Consider the following 5628-nt stretch of genomic DNA (forward strand, 5'->3'; position numbering starts at 1 on the left):
TAACTGTTGGACCATAACCATTAAAATCAATCCCAATCTTCCTTTTGTGGTTTCAAACCTTGTGTATAAATTTCACTTATAAAACTTATGATGCTGATAAGTGTCTTAAAAAGTGTGTATGGGAAAAAGAGGGGGGTAAATCGTTTGATACTGAATTTCGTTGGAAAAAAGAAATAAAATGCATTAATTTTTTTCACATAGTATATATATTTGAATGATTTCTGCATAAAAATAACATGTACAGATATTTGAAATAGTTGAACAAAGATCGAATTTATGTCATTCATATTTTCGCGGGATTTGAACAGGAAGTTATATTGCGCATGCGCATTACTAAAACTTGCGCTTTTCCGGTTTTTGAAAATTTGAAAAGATAGAACAACAAAGAACGAACAGTCGAGGAGAAACTTGCCGTTTATCAAGTATCATTATGGTATGTCGATATTTCTATGTGGCTATCACTGTTTTTCATATGTATGAATTGTACATACCATAAGGTTATGGTGTAAAAACCAAAAATAATGCTTATTTGGGCCCCTTTTTGGCCCCTTATTCATAAACTGTTGTAACCTCAACTCCAAAAATCAATCCCAACCCTCCTTTTGTGGTCATAAACATTGTGTTTAAATTTCATTGATTTCTATTTACTTATACTAAAGTTATTGAGCGAAAACCAAGAATAATGCTTATTTGGGCCCTTTTTTGGCCCTTTATTCCTAAACTGTTAGAACCAAAACTCCCAAAATCAATCCCAACCGTCCTTTTGTGGTCATAAACCTTGTGTCAAAATTTCATAGATTTCTATTCACTTAAACTAAAGTTATAGTGCGAAAACCAAGAAAATGCTTATTTGGGCCCTTTTTGGCCCCTTATTCCTAAAATGTTGGGACCAAAACTCCCAAAATCAATCCCAACCTTCCTTTTGTGGTCATAAACCTTGTGTTAAAATTTCATTGATTTCTATTCACTTTTACTAAAGTTAGAGTGCGAAAACTAAAAGTATTCGGACGACGACGACGACGACAAAGACGACGACGCCAACGTGATAGCAATATACGACCAAAAAATTAAATTTTTTGCGGTCGTATAAAAATTAAAAATTAAAATACACAATTAGATTTGGCATATCAAAGAACTCCAATAAATAAATTAAATTTTTGATGAAAAAAAACAAAGTTTAATTTTGGACCCTTTGGACCTCAATGTGCACCAATTTAAAAATGGGACCCAAATTCCAAAAACTTTATACATGGCAACATTTAGCATATTAAAGAAGAACCCAATGAATTCAAGAATAAAACCCCTAAATTGAAAGGGTAAAGAAATATAAGCAATCTATACAAAGTATTAGAAAACTAATATTGTTTTTGGCCCCTTATTCCTTAACTCTTGGACCATAACCATTAAAATCAATCCCAATCTTCCTTTTGTGGTTTCACACCTTGTGTATAAATTTCACTTATAAAACTTATGATGCTGATAAGTGTCTTAAAAAGTGTGGATGGGAAAAAGAGGGGGGGTAAATCGTTTGATACTTTATATGTTTATGTTTATTGAATATAATGCACATTTGTACCCATATGGGTTGAAGGCATACATAAATCAACATAGTAATTTTACAATACATCATACAGAAAAAACCAACAAAAGAACCAAACATTATATACATATATGTATCTATTATGCAGTTGTTGAGTCCACCCTCCTCAGTGACCATGACTTTTTAACAAATGAAGCAGCATACTGCATAATTGACGGACAAGAAAGACATAAAACCAATTTATCCAAATTATCCATATTATCTATATCGGAATAGATATTTTTAACTTTTTGCAAAAATTCAAATCTCAAATCTTTATTTTTTGTACATGTAAATAAAAAATGCTCTTCATCATCTATTTTATTTAGACAACAATGTTGACATAAACGTTCTTGTCTTTTTATATTTTTGTATCTACCCCTTTCAATTTCCAAAATATGGTCACTCACCCTCAATTTAGTGATTTTTTTCCTTATTTCAAAGTTATTCTCTTTAAGTAAATAAGGCTCAGTTTCATATTTCTTTTTGAATTTACTATAGATAAATAATTTATTATTTTCTGTTAAAGAATTTAATTTTTTAAAGAACAGCTTTTTATAGTTTTCTTGCACAATCTCTTTCATGTGTTTATTCATTTTATATTTTTCTTTTATAAAGTCAATATTTTGTATATCAGATATATTTAAATTATTTTCATGAGTTATATTTTTTACAAAGGTATACCAAGAATAGGTTCCTGTTTCATCCAGCAGTTTAGCTGTGCAATATGCATCATATAACAACGGATTAATTTCTGTGTTAGATACTCTTGCCATATATTTTAGTGCTTGAACCTTTACATATACATCTATTGGATATTTCATTGGAAAAAAGAAATAAAATGCATTAATTTTTTTCACATAGTATATATATTTGAATGATTTCTGCGTAAAAATAACATGTACAGATATTTGAAATAGTTGAACAAAGATCGAATTTATGTCATTCATATTTTCGCGGGATTTGAACAGGAAGTTATATTGCGCATGCGCATTACTAAAACTCGCGCTTTTCCGGTTTTTGAAAATTTGAAAAGATAGAACAACAAAGAACGAACAGTCGAGGAGAAACTTGCCGTTTATCAAGTATCATTATGGTATGTCGATATTTCTATGTGGCTATCACTGTTTTTCATATGTATGAATTGTATCTAGAAACTCCAAATAGGTATCAAAATTGCACAATCAGAGAAAAATATAACGTCAACATTGACATTGTTTCCCGATGAAGTTTGGACACATGGAAGGTCAACAGTGAACAATATATATTATCATATATAATTTCTTCCATTATACTATTTTTAAGTGCATTTTATGTTAGAAGCATGTTCATTTTCAACTAGGGTAAACGAGTTAAAAATTCAATTAAGAAAAAAGGGGGGTTACACTGGCGTTTACAGTCAATAGTCATTAGTCTGTGATCAGGTACATTTCCTGACATGTATACCAATAATATGTGTCTTAGTTTAGTTTACAACAGCGTGATTGTTCAGTCAAACTCAAATGATATCAGGGCCATAACTAGCCCCTTTAAATAGTGAGGCAAAATATATTCAAAAAATTTTGGGCGAGCGGTCTGGGGGCTGCTTTAGCTGCTTAAGCAGCCCCCATAGGCTCTGAGAAAATAACGCAAAATCGTGCATTCTGAATGTTTCCCAGACTCTTTCTTGCATTGAAACAGCTTAATTAATTTATAGATATTTTTTCGACATCAGGTCCCATAGCAAAAACAAAGATTCATTGTAATTTAAGACTTTTAGCATGTTTAGGTATTAGAGACAACATTAAAAGACCGATATGTAGGATAAAGCAAAAATCGTAATTCTCATAATTATTAATTCCGTATCTGTCTGTCTGTCTGTTCTTGTCTTGTATTGTGATTAGACTTTGGTGATTTTTTTATGACTAGATTTAAATATAGTGGCATTGCAGTATTATACTTTAAGTACTAGTACTGCTTAAGTCCACACTAGGGACCATCTCCACCTTGCTTTACGATCTTTTACGGTAATAATGATTCTTTAAAAGTATTGTTGAAGACCATCCGGCAACTATCAAGATAAAGAGCAGGAACACAAACTTTGACCATTGATCATTTGTATTTTTCTATGCATTGACTTTATGTGCGATTATGTCCCCATACTCCTTTATTATCTGCTAAAGGGTCTCAACACGACTTAATGCAAGTTTAACCTTTCAATGTAAAAAGTCATATATGGCAATACCTTGGTTTTTTTTCCTTCAAATTATTTGATACCGGGAAATATGTGACCTTACTTTAATTCAAACCATGTCAGCTATCTAGTTTTATTACTGTTTCGTATTCTTTGATATCAATTTCAATTATCCATGCAGAAAGGACAATTCCACTGAGTAGCATCGCATGTTCTTAAAATACATTTCTCGCACAATTCTGGACATCTGTGGACATGCAACATTGCAAAACCACGTTTATAAATGAAAATCAAAGCTCAGATTATAGTCATGACGTAGGACAATAAATGAACAAAAGACAAACCCGGAACACAGAAGTACAAACAATAGACCACCAACTCTGAAAACTAAAAGGAAAATAGAAACATGGATAACGAAAAACATCCAGGGGATACACCAGAGAGTGAAGAGAACTTGCTTCTTGCAAGATACTTTCCGTGAAAATAATTTAATATGAAAACAACCTTTTGTTTCATTTTTTTTTATAATTTTTACATGAGGCATTTGCCTCATTTGCCTCAATGTAGTTACGGCCCTTGATATTGAAAAGATTTTTTTCTGTAAGGTACATGTATGACATATGTATGATAAGTATCTTAGTATTTACATAAAATTTTCAATGAAATTTTACAGGCCTATTGTAGAACAGAACATCAAGAATCACAGCTTTCAACAGATAGTCAATGTACCATTCCCACAAGTAGCAGAAACTTAATGGTTACACCAAAGAAGGAAAATTGGACAGAAACCAGTGTCAAACAAGAAAAATGACCGCAATATATATGTACGTGTACGTATCATCACAATGAAAAATTATTAAAGGTCAATGTCACTTGCTTTTACTATAAGGGTAAATATGCCTTCATCTACTGTTATTAGAAAGACGGTGACTGATGATTTATTATGTTGGACAAAATCAAAACGTTAATGGACATGAACTAAATCTGGGAAAATAAAACCAACAAAACAATCTATATGATATCTACAATCAACTGTTTCTTTTGTGGTCAGTAATAGTCACTCACTCATAATACATTATGTTAATAATACAGTTTAACTTTAAATACAGGAATATGGGGAAATGTTATCAATGCAGCATGAGATATGGGTATACAAAGCTATATTTATAACTTTTATATATAATTTGAACTTCAATGCCTGACATGATAGCTGTTGGAAGGTCGCTGTGTGCTCTACGGAGCATCTACATGTGTGTCTTACAAAGATTTCCAATTTTTTAAATAATTATCACACATTATCTCTTGATACCAAACAAGTACCAAACACCAGCAGTGCAAAATATCAAACACATTTTTGGTTAATTTTATTTCACTAGTATATATATGATATTTTTCAGAATAAAAATTAATATATATGGTAATTTTTTTTTCTAGGCATCATACGAAAGAAATGGAAAGTTGTCCACCAGGTCATCAACCATCTGCCGAAGCCAAGTAAGGAACACAAGACAAGATAGACGACAGATAGCAATAATGAACTTTGAACATTTCCAAAATGTTTAACTTTACATTCATGACATTAAAACATAGTCTAATTTTAATAGTTTTTATTATTTTAATCTATTTTGCTAGCAATATATATGGCAATGAAATTTAAACGGTAAAGCTTTATTTTGAAAGTAATCGGGTTAATTCAATCTGATGAGAACTCCTGTAGATATTTACTTTTCCGGTGTCCTATTTTGAAAAGAATATGTTATTAAACTATACAGAGCTATACAAGGTAATATTACAGGTCTGCATGTCCATTTGTGAGTGAATACCAGGGAAATGCCATGGATGCCATACTTTCCATGGCAATCTGTAATTGTTGCCA

The 5628-nt window shown here is 31.3% G+C and overlaps 1 long non-coding RNA gene across 1 annotated transcript; it reads left to right on the forward strand.

The window, feature by feature from the left end:
- The first annotated feature begins 2573 nt into the window (after positions 1 to 2573).
- Positions 2574 to 5318, forward strand: LOC143055613 (uncharacterized). The gene is made up of 3 exons (XR_012972103.1): positions 2574 to 2675; positions 4426 to 4576; positions 5187 to 5318. It is a non-coding gene; the product is annotated as an uncharacterized LOC143055613 (long non-coding RNA).
- Positions 5319 to 5628: the final 310 nt, after the last annotated feature.

This window comes from Mytilus galloprovincialis, chromosome 12, assembly GCF_965363235.1.
Source record: "Mytilus galloprovincialis chromosome 12, xbMytGall1.hap1.1, whole genome shotgun sequence".
Taxonomy (NCBI): domain Eukaryota; kingdom Metazoa; phylum Mollusca; class Bivalvia; order Mytilida; family Mytilidae; genus Mytilus; species Mytilus galloprovincialis.